This window comes from Aotus nancymaae, unplaced genomic scaffold, assembly GCF_030222135.1.
Source record: "Aotus nancymaae isolate 86718 unplaced genomic scaffold, 86718_ANA_hifiasm-v0.15.2.pri h1tg000081l, whole genome shotgun sequence".
NCBI classification, from domain to species: domain Eukaryota; kingdom Metazoa; phylum Chordata; class Mammalia; order Primates; family Aotidae; genus Aotus; species Aotus nancymaae.
Window position 1 is genome coordinate 1452455 of NW_026988496.1, and position 15116 is coordinate 1467570.

Consider the following 15116-nt stretch of genomic DNA (forward strand, 5'->3'; position numbering starts at 1 on the left):
ATAGCTTGAGCGTGGGAAGCAGAAGCTACAGTGAGTGGAGATCGCGCTCCAGCCTGCGTTACAAAGTGAGACCCCGTCTCAATTAAAAAGAAGAAGGAAACTAATACTTACTCATCGGGAAAAAAAAAATCAAACAATACCCAACCGTATAAACAGAAAAGTCTCCCCGGCCGGGTGCGGTGGCTCACTCCTGTAATCCCAGCACTTTGGGAGGCCGAGGCGGGTGGATCACGAGGTCAAGAGATCGAGACCATCCTGGTCAACATGGTGAAACCCTGTCTCTACTAAAAATACAAAAAATTAGCTGGGCGTGGTGGCGCGTACCTGTAATCCCAGCTACTCAGGAGGCTGAGGCAGGAGAATTGCCTGAACCCGGGAGGTGGAGGTTGCGGTGAGCCGAGGTCGCGCCATTGCACTCCAGCCTGGGTGACAAGAGCGAAACTCTGTCTCAAAAAAAAAAAAAAAAAGAGAGAACAGTCTCCCCCTCTACTCATTCTCTAGAGGTAGCAATTATGACCACTTCCTTGCATTTCTATTTTCTATGTATGTACTGTCCTGGCCAAACAGAAATGTTTTTATTTATTTATTTATTTATTTAGAGACAGAGTCTTCCTCTGTCATCCAGGCTGGAGTGCAGTGGCACAAACACAGCTCACTGCAACCTCTGCCTTTCATGTTCCAGCAATTCTCCCGATTCAGCTTCCTGAGTAGCTGGGACTACAGGCGGGCACAACTACACCCGGCTAATTTTTGTATTTTTTGTAGAGACAGGGTTTCACCACGTTGCCCAGGTTGATATTAAATTCCTGGGTGTAAGCAATCCTCCCGCCTCTACTTGGCGAAGTGCAGGGATTACAGGCATGAGCCACACAACGTAAGACCACTTTTTTTTTGAGACGCAGTTTCGCTCTTGTTACGCAGGCTGGAGTGCAATAGCACGATCTCGGCTCATCGCAACCTCCGCCTCCTGGGTTCAGGCAATTCTCCTGCCTCAGCCTCCCGAGTAGCTGGGACTACAGGCACGCGCCACCATGCCCAGTTAATTTTTTGTATTTTTAGTGGAGACGGGGTTTCACCATGTTGACCAGGATGGTCTCGATCTCCTGACCTCGTGATCCACCCGCCTCGGCCTCCCAAAGTGCTGGGATTACAGGCATGAGTCACTGCGCCCCACCATATTGCTTTTTCTGATTATAAAAGTAATATATGCTTTTTGAGGGAAAAATTGGAAAATGCACCGAAGAATAAAATTATCCCACTGTCCAGAAATAATTGTTAACATTTTGGTATTTTTTTCTTCCAGATATACACACACATAGATAGATACATACATACGTTACATACGTAGACACATAAATACATAGATGGAATGATATATAGAGACAGAGAAAATAATTTTTTTTCCATTTATGATAGGATTGAATTTTAGAAAATCAATTTATTAGTTTCCTGGGCGGTTGTACAAATTACCACAAATTTGGTGGCTTAAAACAAGAGAAACTTATTTTCTCACAGTTCTGAAGGACAGAATTCTGAAATCATTATCACTGAGATGAAATCACGGTGTTGATAGGGGCACACTCCTTCCGGAGGCTCTAGCAGAGAATCTGTTTCTTGTCTCTTCCAGCTTCTGGTGGCCGCCGGCATTCCTTGGCTTGTGTCCCTTTCACTCCAATCTCTGCCTCCGTCATCACATGGCCTTCTCCTTGTCTGTGTGTATCAAATTTCTCTCTCTCTTATCAGGACATTTGTCATTGCATTTAGGGCCCACCTGGATAATCTCCCCATCTCAAGATCCTTAACTTAATCATATCTGCAAAGTCCTTCTTTTTTTTTTTTTTTTTTTTTTTTTTTTTGAGACGGAGTTTCGCTCGTTACCCAGGTTGGAGTGCAATAGCATGATCTCGGCTCACCGCAACCTCCGCCTCCTGGGTTCAGGCGATTCTCCTGCCTCAGCCTCCTGAGTAGCTGGGATTACAGGCACGCGCCACCATGCCCGGCTAATTTTTTGTATTAGTAGAGACGGGGTTTCACCATATTGACCAGAATGGTCTCGATCTTTTGACCTCGTGATTCACCCGCCTCGGCCTCCCAAAGTGCTGGGATTACAGGCTTGAGCCACCGCGCCCGGCCCTCAAGCAAGGTTTTGAGAGGCCACTTTTTTCTTTTCTTTTCTTTTCTTTTTTTTTTTTTTTTTTTTTCCTGAGACAGAGTCTTGCTCTGTTGCCCAGACTGGAGTGCAGTGGCTTGATCTCAGCTCACTGCAATCTCCACCTCCTGGGTTCAAGCGATTCTCCTGCCTCAGCCTACCAAGTAGCTGGGATTACAGGCGTGCACCACCACGCTTGGCTAATTTTTGTATATTTAGTAGAGATGGGGTTTCGCCATGTTGGCCAGGCTGGTCTTGAACCGCTAACCTCAGGTGATCCACCCGCCTCAGCCTCCCAAAGTGCTGGGATAACAGGCCTGAGCCACCTCTCCCAGCTGAGAGGCCATTTTTTTCTATGTATCATTATCAATTACATACTATTTGAATACTTTCAAGGTACTGAACATGATAATTGGGATTTATCAATACTAAGGATTTCTGTCGTCGATAAATAATGAGTAACTAGATACACAAGAAATATCAATCAAGAAAAAGTGAATGGCTCAGTGTGCAACACTCTGCTTTAAGGATTATAGTGAATGACACTTGTATTCAATATTGTACTTAGAGATGCTAGCCAGAGCAATTGACAAAAATAAGAAATAAAAGGTATCCAGAATGTAAAGGAAGAGACACTTGTATTCAATATTGTACTTAGAGATGCTAGCCAGAGCAATTGACAAAAAAAGAAATAAAGAGTATCCAGAATGTAAAGGAAGAAGTCAAATTGTATCTATTTGCGGATGATATAATGTTGTATATAGAAAATCATAGGGAACATACTAAAACAACCCTATTAGAACAAAGAAATGAATTCAGCAAGGTTTCAGGATATACAGAAGTCAACATACAAAAGTCAAGTATATGTCTATACACTTGCAGTGAACAATTTGAAAATGAAATTGGCCGGGCGCGGTGGCTCAAGCCTGTAATCCCAGCACTTTGGGAGGCCGAGGCGGGTGGATCACGAGGTCGAGAGATCGAGACCATCCTGGTCAACATTGTGAAACCCCGTCTCTACTAAAAATGGAAAAAAAATTAGCTGGGCATGGTGGCTCAGCCTGTAGTCCCAACTACTCAGGAGGCGGAGGCAGGAGAATTGCTTGAACCCAGGAGGCGGAGGTTGCGGTGAGCCGAGATCGCGCCATTGCGCTCCAGCCTGGGTATCAAGAGCGAAACTCTGTCTCAAAAAAAAAAAAAAAAAAAAAAAAAATGAAATTAAGGAAACACCACAGCCATGACATGTACTACAAAAAGAAAAAAATTAAGGAAAGAATTTCATTTATAATAGCATCAGAAATAATAAAATGCTTAGGAATAAACGTAACAGCAGAAGTACAAAACTTATACTCTGAATACTACAGAATTTTGTTTTGTTTTGTTTTGCTTTTGATACAGTCTCACTATGCCACCGAAGCTAGAGTGCAGTGGCTTAATCTCAGCTCACTGCAGCCTCTGCCTCCCAGGTTCAAGCGATTCTCCTTGGGAATCATTGAAGCCTCAGCCGCCAGAGTAGCTGGAATTATTGATGCAAGCCACTATGCCTAGCTAATTTTTTTTTTGTTGTTGTTGTATTTTTAGTAGAGACAGGGTTTCACCATGTTGGCCAGGCTGGTCTTGAACTCCTGGCCTCAAGTGATCCACCTGCCTCGGCCTCCCAAAGTGCAAGGATTACAGGAGTGAACCACTGTGCCTGGCCTCAAAACACTGTTAAAAGATATTAGGGCCGGGTGGGGGGGCTCACGCCTGTAATCCTAGCACGTTGGGAAGCTGAGGAAGGCAGACCACAATGTCAGGAGTTCGAGCCTGGTCAACATGGAGAAACCCAGTCTCTACTAAAAATACACACACACACACAAAAAGAATTAGCTGGACGTGGTGGAGTGCGCCTGTAATCCCAGCAACTCAGGAGGCTGAGGCAGGAGAATTGCTTGGACCCAGGAGGCAGAGGTCGCAGTGAGCTGAGATTGCACCATTGCACTCCAGCCTGGGTGACAGAACAAGACTCTGTCTTGAGAAATAAATAAATAAATAAATTAGGGCTAGGTGCAGTGGCTCACGCTTGTACTCCTAGCACTTTGGGAGGCCGAGGTGGGTGGATCACCTGAGGTCAGGAGTTCAAGACCAGCCTGGCCAACATGGTGAAACCCCCTTCTCTACTAAAAATACAAAAAAACAGCCAGGCGTGGTACGGATGCTTGTAATCCCAGCTACTCAGGAGCCTGAGGCAGGAGAATCACTTGAACCTGGGAGTAGGAGGTTGCAGTGAGCTGAGATAATGCTGCTGCACTGTAGCCTGGGCAACAAGAGCAAAACTCAGAAAAAGAAAGAAAAGGAGAGAGACAGAGAGAGAGAGGAAGGTAGGAAGGTAGGAAGGTAGGAAGGAAGGAAGGAAGGAAGGAAGGAAGGGGATCTAAATAAATGGAAAAACATCTGGTGATTGTGAATCAGAAGGCCTAATGTTGTTAAAATGGCAATATTCCCCAAGTTAACCAACAAATTCAGTGCAATCCCTATCAGAATCCTAGGTTATCTGTAGAATTTGACAAGCTGATTCTAAAATTCATATGGAATTGCCAGGGACATTTAGCCAAAACAACTTTGATAAATAAAACAAGAGCAAAATTGGAGGACTCACACTTTCTTTTTTTCTTTTATTTCTTTCTTTTTTTTTTTTAACAAGCTCTTATCAGGCCAAGGACTCACATTTTCTAATTTCTTTCTTTTTTTTTTTTCTTGAGATGGAGTCCCGAGTAGCTGAGATTACAGGCATGTGCCACGATGCCCGGCTAATTTTTGTATTTTTAGTAGAGACAGGGTTTCACTATGTTGGCCAGGCTGGTCTCGAACTCTTGACCTCAAGTGATCCACCCACATCCGTCTCCCAAAATGCTGGGATTAGAGGCCTGAGCCACCGAACCTGGTCTATACAACTCTTAGAAGAAAACATAGGGGTGCTCACTTCGGCAGCACATATACTAAAATTGGAACGATACAGAGAAGATTAGCATGGCCCCTGCGCAAGGATGACACGCAAATTCGTGAAGCGTTCCATATTTTTAAACAGAGATATAGAACAGAGGCGTCGGAGGCAACACAACATATCTACAACCATCCGATCTTTGACAAACCTGATAAAAACAAGCAATGGGGAAAGGATTCCCTGTTTAATAAGTGGTGTTGGGAAAACTGGCTAGCCATATGCAGAAAGCAGAAACTGGACCCCTTCCTGACACCTTACACTAAAATTAACTCCATATGGATTAAAGACTTAAACATAAGACCTAACACCATAAAAACCCTAGAAGAAAACCTAGGCAACACCATTCAGGACATAGGCGTAGGCAAGGACTTCATGACCAAAACACCAAAAGCATTGGCAACAAAAGCCAAAATAGACAAATGGGACCTGATCAAACTCCACAGCTTCTGCACGGCAAAAGAAACAGTCATTAGAGTGAATCGGCAACCAACAGAATGGGAAAAAATTTTTGCAGCCTACCCATCTGACAAAGGGCTGATATCCAGAATTTACAACGAACTAAAACAGATTTACAAGAAAAAAACAAACAAGCCCATTCAAAAATGGGCGAAGGATATGAACAGATACTTTACAAAAGAAGACATACATGAAGCCAACAAGCATATGAAAAAATGCTCATCATCACTGGTCGTTAGAGAAATGCAAATCAAAGCTACATTGAGATATCATCTCACGCCAGTTAGAACAGCAATCATTAAAAAATCTGGAGACAACAGATGCTGGAGAGGATGTGGAGAAATAGGAACACTTTGACACTGTTGGTGGGAGTGTAAATTAGTTCAACCATTGTGGAAGACAGTGTGGCGATTCCTCAAGGACCTAGAAATAGAAATTCCATTTGACCCAGCAATCCCATTACTGGGTATATATCCAAAGGATTATAAATCGTTCTACTATAAGGACACATGCACACGAATGTTCATTGCAGCACAGTTTACAATAGCAAAGACCTGGAACCAACCCAAATGCCCATCGATGATAGACTGGACAGGAAAAATGTGGCACATATACACCATGGAATATCATGCAGCCATCAAAAACGATGAGTTCGCATCCTCTGTAGGGACATGGATGAACCTGGAAACCATCATTCTCAGCAAACTGACACAAGAACACAAAATCAAACATCGCATGTTCTCACTCATAGACGGGTGTTGAACAATGGGAACACATGGACACAGGGAGGGGAGCACTATACACTGGGGTCTGTTGGGGGGAGTGGGGGGGACAGCAGGGGGTGGGGAGTTGGGGAGGGATAGCATGGGGAGAAATGCCACATATAGGTGAAGGGGAGGAAGGCAGCAAATCACACTGCCACGTATGCACCTATGCAACAATCTTGCATGTTTTTCACATGTACCCCAAAACCTAAAATGCAATAAATAAATAAATAAAATAAAATAAAATAAAAAGAAAACATAGGGATAAATCTTCATGACTTTGAATTTGACAGTGAATTCTTAGATATAACACCCAAAGCAAAGACATCAAAAGAAAAAAATAGATAACTTGGACCACATCAAAATTGAAACTTTGTGGCGGGGATGTCTTTAAAAAATCAAAACTTGAAGCCGGGCGCTGTGGCTCACGCCTGTAATCCCAGCACTTTGGGAGGCCGAGGCGGGTGGATCACGAGGTCAAGGATCAAGACCATCCTGGTCAACATGGTGAAACCCCGTCTCAACTAAAAATACAAAAAATTAGCTGGGCATGGTGGCGCGTGCCTGTAATCCCAGCTACTCAGGAGGCTGAGGCAGGAGAATTGCCTGAACCCAGGAGGCGGAGGTTGCGGTGAGCCAAGATCGCGCCATTGCACTCCAGTCTGGTAACAAGAGCGAAACTCCATCTCAAAAAAAAAAAAAAAAAAGGCCGGGCGCGGTGGCTCACGCCTGTAATCCCAGCACTTTGTGAGGCCGAGGCGGGTGGATCACGAGGTCAAGAGATCGAGACCATCCTGGTCAACATGGTGAAACCCCGTCTCTTCTAAAAATACAAAAAATTAGCTGGGCATGGTGGCGCGTGCCTGTAATCCCAGCTACTCAGGAGGCTGAGGCAGGAGAATTGCCTGAACCCAGGAGGCGGAGGTTGCGGTGAGCCGAGATCACGCCATTGCACTCCAGCCTGGGTAACAAGAGCGAAACTCTGTCTCAAAAAAAAAAAAAAAAAATCAAAACTTGGTGGGTGGGGGTGAGGGCAAAAAAAAATTGAAACTTTGATGCTTCAAATTACATTATTAAGAAAATGAAAAAAATTCCTCACGGAATGGGAAAAAATATTTGTAAATCATACATCTGATAAGGGGCTTGTATTCAGGATATACGAAGAACTCTTACAACTCAATAATAAAAAGACAAATAAACCAGGTGCGGTGGCTCACGCCTGTAATCTCAGCACTTTGGGAGGCCGAGGTGGGTGAATTACCTGAGGTCAGAAGTTCGAGACCAGCCTAGCCAACATGGTGAAACCCTGTCTCTACTAAAAATACAAAAATTAGTCAGACGTGGTGGCATATGCCTGTAGTCCCAGCTATTCAGGAGACTGAGGCAGGAGAATCTCCTGAACCTAGGAGGTGGAGGTTGAAGTGAGCTGAGATCATGCCGTTGCACTCCAGCCTGGCAACAAGAGTGAAACTCCATCTCAAAAGAAAAAAAAAAAAGACAAATAGCCCAATTCAAAAATGGACAAAATTATAAATAGACATTTCTCCAAGGAAGATATACAAAAGGCTCAAAGTACATGAAAGGATGCTCAACATTATTAGTTATCAGAGAAATGCAAATCAAACCCACAATGAGATACCACTTAACCACTAGGATGGCTAGAATCAAAGTCAGATAGTAACAAGTGTGGACGAGGATGTGAAGAAACTGGAACCTTCCTAGTGGGAATGTAAAATGGTACAGCTATTTTGGAAGACAGTCTGGCAGTTCCTCAAATTAAACATAGAGTTGCCATGTGACCCAGCATTTCCACTGCCAGTTATCCACCCAAGAAAATTGAAAATGTATGATCACACAAAAACTTGTACACAAATGTTTATAACAGCATTATTAATAATAGCCAAAATGTGGAAAAAACCCAAATGTATAACTGATAAATGGATAAATAAAATATGACCATATTCCATACAATGGAATATAATTCAGCCACAAAAAGAATGAACTATGATACATTCTACAATGTGGATGAACCTTGAAAATATGTGAAGTGGCCGGGCATGGTGGCTCATGCCTGTAATTCCAGCACTTTGGGAGGCTGAGGCAGGTGGATCACCTGAGGTCAGGAGTTTGACACCAGCCTGACCAACAAGGTGAAACTCCATCTCTACTAAAAATACAAAAATTAGCTGGACAAGGTGGCAGGCGCCTATAGTCCCAGCTACTCGGGAGGCTGAGACAGGAGAATTGCTTGAACCCAAGAGGCAAGATTGCAGTGAGTCGAGATCATGCCACTACACTCCAGCCTGGGCAATGGAGCAAGACTCCATCTCAAAAAAAAAAAAAAAAATGCTAAGTGAACAAAGGCAACCACAAAAATCCACATATTATATGATTCCATTTACGTAAAATGTCCCAAGTAGGCAAATCTATGGAGACAGAAAGTAGCATGGTGGTTGTTTAAGGCTGGGAGGAAAATAAATAAATACATAAGATTTTTAAAAAATACAAAAATTGGCCCGGCGTGGTGGCTCATACCTGTAATCCCAGCACTTTGGGAGGCCGAGACAGGTGGATCACTTGAGGCCAGGAGTTCGAGATCAGCCTGGCCAACATGCGAAACCCTGTCTCTACTAAAAATACCAAAAAAAAAAAAAAAAAAAAAAAAGCTGGGCGTGGTGGCGGGCACCTGTAATCCCAGCTACTTGGACACCTGAGGCAAGGGAATCACATCATTGGGAGACAGAGGTTGCAGTGAGTGGAGATTACACCATTGCACAGTGGAGATTACACCATTGTCCAGCCTGGACAACAAGAATGAAACTCCGTCTTAAAAAAAAAATTAATTAAAAAAAATAAAGGCCGGGCACGGTGGCTCACGCCTGTAATCCCAGCACTTTGGAAGGCCAACTTTTGTATTTTTGTAGAGCGAGATTTCACCATGTTGGCCAAGCTGTTCTCGAACTCCTGACCTCAGGTGATCCACCTGCCTTGGCCTCCCAAAGTACTGGGATTACAGGCGTGAGCCACCGCGCCCAGAACTTTTTTTCTTTTTAGGCAGAATCTTGCTCTGTCACCCAGGCTGGAGTGCAGTGGCACAATTGTTCACTGCAACCTCTGCCTTCCTGGTTCAAGCAATTCTCTGCCCCACCCTCCTGAGCAGCTGGGATTACAGGCCTGCATGACCACACCCAGCTGATTTTTGTATTTTTAGTAGAGATAGGGTTAGGCCATGTTGGCCAGGCTGGTTTTGAACTCCTGGTCTCAAGCTACCCACCCACCTCGGCCTCCCAAAGTGCTGGGATTAGAGGCATGAGCCAACGTACCCAGCCTTTTTTTTTTTTTGAGAGAGAGTCTTGCTCTGTCACCCAGGCTGGAGTGCAGTGGGAGGATCTGAGCTCACTGCAACCACACCTAGCGAATTTTGTATTTTTAGTAGGGACAGGGTTTTTCCATGTTGGTCAGGCTGGTGTTGAACTTCCGACTTCAGGTTATCAGCCCTCCTCAGCCTCCCAAAGTGCTGGGATTGCAGGTGTGAGCCACCGCACCCGGCCCTAATTTCTTTTAACAGTGTTTCAGGGCCAACATGGTGGTTCTCTCAAGGATTACTCCTGTAATCCTTGCACTTTGGGAGGCCGAGGCAGGCAGATCACTTGAGGCCTGGAGTTCGAGACCAACCTGGCCAACATGGTGAAACCAGCCACTCTTATTCTTAGTGTTAGTGTTTTGTAGCATTCCAAAGTACCCTGGGGGGCCGGGCGTGGTGGCTCACGCCTGTAGTCATTGCTCTTTGGGAGGCTGAGGTGAACAGATTGCCTGAGCTCAGGAGTTTGAGACCAGCCTGGGCAACATGGTGAAACCCTATCTCTACTAAAAATACAAAATTAGCCAGGCATGGGGGTGCATGCCTGTAATCCCTGCTACTGGGGAGGCTGAGGCTGAGGCAGGAGAATCGCTTGAACCCAAGAGGCGGAGGTTGCGGTGAGCCAAGATCACGCCATTGCACTCCAGCCTGGGGGCAATAGAAACTCTGTCTCAAAAAAAAAAAAAAAAAAGAATAAGAGTAAGAATCCGGCTGGGTACGGTGGCTCATGCCTATAATCCCAGCACTTTGGGAGGCTGAGGTGGGCGGATAACCTGAGGTCAGGAGTTTGAGACCAACCTGGCCAACATAGTGAAACCCTGTCTCTACAAAAAATACAAAAAGTACCCGGCATAGTTGTGCAGGCCTGTAATTCCAGGTGCTTGGGAGGCTGAGGCTGGAGAATCACTTGAACCTGTGTGGCAGAGGTTGCAGTGAGCCGAGATTGTGCCACAGCACTCCAGCCTGGATGACAGAGCGAGACTCCATCTCGAAAAAAAAAAAAAAGAATCCATGGCCAGGAGCAGTGGCTGACACCTGTAATCCCAAATTCTTGGGAGGTCAAGTTGGAATACAGTAAGACTATATCTCTACTAAATGAAAAACAAAAAATAGCTGGGAATGATGGCGTGTACCTGTCCTCCCAACTACTTGGGAGGCTGAGATGGGAGGATGACTTGAGCCTGGAAGGTCAAGATTGAAGTTAGCCATGATCATGCCACTGCACTCCAGCCTGGGTGACAGAAACCCTGTCTCAAAAACAAACAGGGCTGGGTGAGGTAACTCCCACCTGTAACCAGCACTCTGGGAAGCTGAGACGGGCGGATCACTTGAGGTCAGGAGTTCGAAACCAGCCTGACCAACATAGTAAAACACCGTCTCTACTAAAAATGTAAAAATTAGCTGGGCATGGTGGCATGTGCCCATAGTCCCAGCTACCTGGAAGGCTAAAGTAGGAGAATCGATTGAACCCAGGAGGCAGAGGTTGTAGTAAGCTGAGATCACACCACTGCACTCCAGCCTGGGCAACAGAGCGAAAATAGCAGTGGTCATCTCCCAGTGATGATCACATTACCTCCCTGTAATCACAGCACTTTGGGAGGCCGAGGTGGTTGGATCATCTGAGGTCAGGAGTTTGAGACCAGCCTGGCCAACATGGTGAACTCCTGACCTTAGGTGATCTGCCCACCTCGGCCTCCTAAAGTGCTGGGATTACAGGCGTGAGCCACCGTGCCTGGCCGCAAAACTGCATCTCAACAAGAAATACAAATATTAGCTGGACGTGATGGTGTGCACCCATAGTTCCAGCTACTCAGGAGGCTGAGTCAGGAGGATCACCTGAGCCCAGGAGGTCAAGGCTGCAATGACCTGTGATGGAGCCACTGCATTCCAGCCTGGGCAACAGAGTGAGACTCTGTCTCAAAAAAAAAAAAAAAAAAAAGTTAAAACGATGTTGAAAGGCTATTGTCTGCCTGGAATATTTTATTTTATTTATTTATGTATTGAAACAGGGTTTCACTCTGTAGCCCAGGCTGGAGTGCAGTGGTGCGATCTCAGCTCACTGCAGCCTCACCTCCTAGGCTCAAGCCATATTTCCACCACAACCTCCCGAGTAGCTAGGACTACAGGCATGGGCCACCATGTCCTGCTGATTCTTGTATTTTTTTTTTTTTTTGTAGAGCTGGGGTTTCTCCATGTTGCCCAGGCTAGTCTCAAACTTCTGGGTTTCAGCAAGCCACCCATCTCGCCCTTCCAGTGTTGGGATTATATTGCAGTGGGCCCTTTATTTTATTATTTTATTTTATTTATTTATTTTTTGAGACAGAGTCTTGCTCTGTCACCAGGTGCCAGGCTGGAGTGCAGTGGTGCGATCTTGGCTCACTGCAACCACTGCCTCCAGGGTTCAAGCAATTCTCCTGCCTCAGCCTCCCAAGTAGCTGGGACTACAGGCGCGTGCCACCACACTCAGCTAATTTTTGTATTTCAGTAGAGACAGGGTTTCACTATGTTAGCCAGGATGGTATTTTATTTTTTTTAATTGACAAGAACTAGCTCTGTTGCTCAGGCTGGAGTGCAGTGGCACAATCTGAGTTCAATGCAACCTCTGCCTCCTAGGCTCAAGAGATCCTCCCAGCCTTGACCTCCTGGGATCAAGCGATTCTCCAGCCTCATTTTTGTGTTTTTTGTAGAGACATGTTGCCCAAGTTGGTCTCGAACTCCTGGGCTGACATGATCCACACGCCTCGGCCTGCCAGCGTGCTAGGATTGCAGGCATGAGCCACGGTGCCAGGGTCTAGCCCTTCTTTTTTTCTTTTTTCTTTTCTTTTTTTTTTTTTTTGAGGCAGAGTCTCGATTTGTTGCCCAGGCTGGAGTGCAGTTGCGATCTTGGCTCACTGCAGCCTCCGCCTGGCGAGTTCAAGGGATTCTCCTACCTCAGCCTTCTGAGTAGCTGGGATTACAGGAGTCTGCCACCACGCCTGGCTAATTTTTTTATTTTTTAGTAGAGATGGGGTTTCACCACGTTGGTCAAGCTGATCTTGAACTCCTGACCTCAAATGATCCATCCCCCTCAGCCTCCCAAAGTGCTGGGATTACAGGTGTGAGCCACGGTGCCTGGCCAGCCCTTATTTTTTATTTTTTTTGAGACGGAGTCTCACACTGTGGCTCAGGCTGGAGTGCAGTGGAGAGATCTTGGCTCACCATAACCTACGCCTCCCAGGTTCACGTGATTCTCCTGCCTTAGCCTCCCAAGTAGCGGGGATTACAGGCACCTGTCACCACACCCAGCTAATTTTTTGTATTTTTAGTAGAGATGGGGTTTCTCTATCTACTTTGTGATTCGCCTGTCTCGGCCTCCCAAAGTGCTGGGATCATAGGCGTGAGCCACTGAGATTATAGGTGTGAGCTACAATGCCTAGCCCAGCCCTTATTTTTAAGGGCTAATATTTTTTTCCTGATTATAAAAACAATAGGTACTCAGTAGAATAGTTTAGAAAATACAAGGCCGGGAGTGATGGCTCACGCCTTTAGTAATCCTAGCACTTTGAGAGGCTGAGATGGGCAGATCACTTGAGGTCAGGAGTTCAAGACCAGCCTGGCCAACATAGTGAAACATGGTCTCTACTAGAAATACAAAAATTAGCTGGGCATGGTGGCACATGCCTGTATTCCCAGCTACTGGGAAGGCTGAGGTTTGAGAATTGCTTGAACCCAAGGGGCAGAAGTTGCAGCAAGGCAATACACAGCCGCTACAGTCCAGCCTGGAAGACAGAGTCTCACTCTGTCTCAAAAAAAAAAAACAAAACAGTATTTTTCTGACAGGTAGGTACAGATTCCCATATAGTTCCTTCCCCCATGCATGCACAGCTTCTGTGACTACCAATATCCTGACCAGAGTGGTAAATTAGTTACAATGGATGAACCTACATTGACACATCAGATTAAAAAAAAACAAAAAACAGACATTGTTGCTAACGAAAGCTTGCGGTTTACAAATGTATACCTACGTGTATCCATGATTAAAATATCATGAAAATTATTTTTGCTATTCTAAAAATCCTCTGTACCTCACTCCATTAGTTTTTGTTTTGTTTTGTTATTTATTTCTTTATTTATTTTTATTTCATTTTATTTTTTTTTTTTGAGACGGAGTTTTGCTCTTGTTACCCAGGCTGGAGTGCAATGGCGCGATCTCGGCTCACTGCAACCTCCGCCTCCTGGGTTCAGGCAATTCTCCTGCCTCAGCCTCCTGAGTAGCTGGGATCACTGGCACGCACCACCATGCCCAGCTAATTTTTTGTATTTTTAGTAGAGACGGGGTTTCACCATGTTGACCAGGATGGTCTCGATCTCTTTTTTTTTTTTTTTTTTTTTTTGAGACGGAGTTTCGCTCTTGATACCCAGGCTGGAGTGCAATGGCGCGATCTCGGCTCACCGCAATCTCCGCCTCCTGGGTTCAGGCAATTCTCCTGCCTCAGCCTCCTGAGTAGCTGGGATTACAGACACGCGCCACCGTGCCCAGCTAATTTTTTGTATTAGTAGAGACGGGGTTTCACCATGTTGACCAGGATGGTCTCGATCTCTTGACCTCGTGATCCACCCGCCTCGGCCTCCCAAAGTGCTGGGATTACAGGGTCTCGATCTCTTGACCTCGTGATCCACCCGCCTTGGCCTCCCAAAGTGCTGGGATTACAGGCGTGAGCCACCGCGCCTGGCCTGTTTTGTTTTTTAGATGCAGTGTCTCTGTCACCCAGGCTGGAGTGCAGCGGCGCGATCTCGGCTCACTGCAACCTCTGCCTCCCGGGTTGGAGCGATTCTCCTGCCTTGACCTCCCGAGTAGCTGGGATTACAGGCATGTGCCACCACGCCTGGCTAATTTTTGTTATTTTAGTAGAGATGGGGTTTCACCATGTTGGTCAGGCTGGTCTCGAACTCCTGGTCTCAGGCGATCTGCCCGCCTGGCTTCCCAAAGTGCTGGGATTACAGGCGTGAGCCACCTCGCCCAGCCTTGTTTTTGTTTTTGTTTTCAGATAGCGTCCTGCTCTGTCACCCAGGCTGCAGTGGTGGAGTGATGCAACTGTGGCTCACTGCAATCTCTGCCTCCTGGCTTAAGGGACCCTCCCACCGCAGCCTTCAGAATAGCTGGGAATACAGGTGCAGGACACCATGCCGGGACAATTGTTTTGTATTTTTTGTAGAGACGGGCTTGCCCAGGTTGGTCCTGAACTCCTGGGCTCAAGTAATCTACCCGCCTCGGCTTCCCAAAGTGCTGGGATTACAGGAGCTACGGCACTCGGCCCACTTTATTTTTTAGAGCAGTTTTGGCTTCACTGCAACATTGAGCTGAAAAGTTCAATGTTGATGAACTTTTTTTTCATCAATCAAAGAAACAGAGTGCTCTTCTGT

The 15116-nt window shown here is 45.8% G+C and overlaps 1 non-coding gene across 1 annotated transcript; it reads left to right on the forward strand.

Moving 5' to 3' along the window:
- The first annotated feature begins 5103 nt into the window (after nucleotides 1-5103).
- LOC135271563 (U6 spliceosomal RNA) lies at nucleotides 5104-5210 on the forward strand. The gene has a single exon (XR_010339688.1). It is a non-coding gene; the product is annotated as a U6 spliceosomal RNA (small nuclear RNA).
- The last annotated feature ends 9906 nt before the right edge of the window (nucleotides 5211-15116 follow it).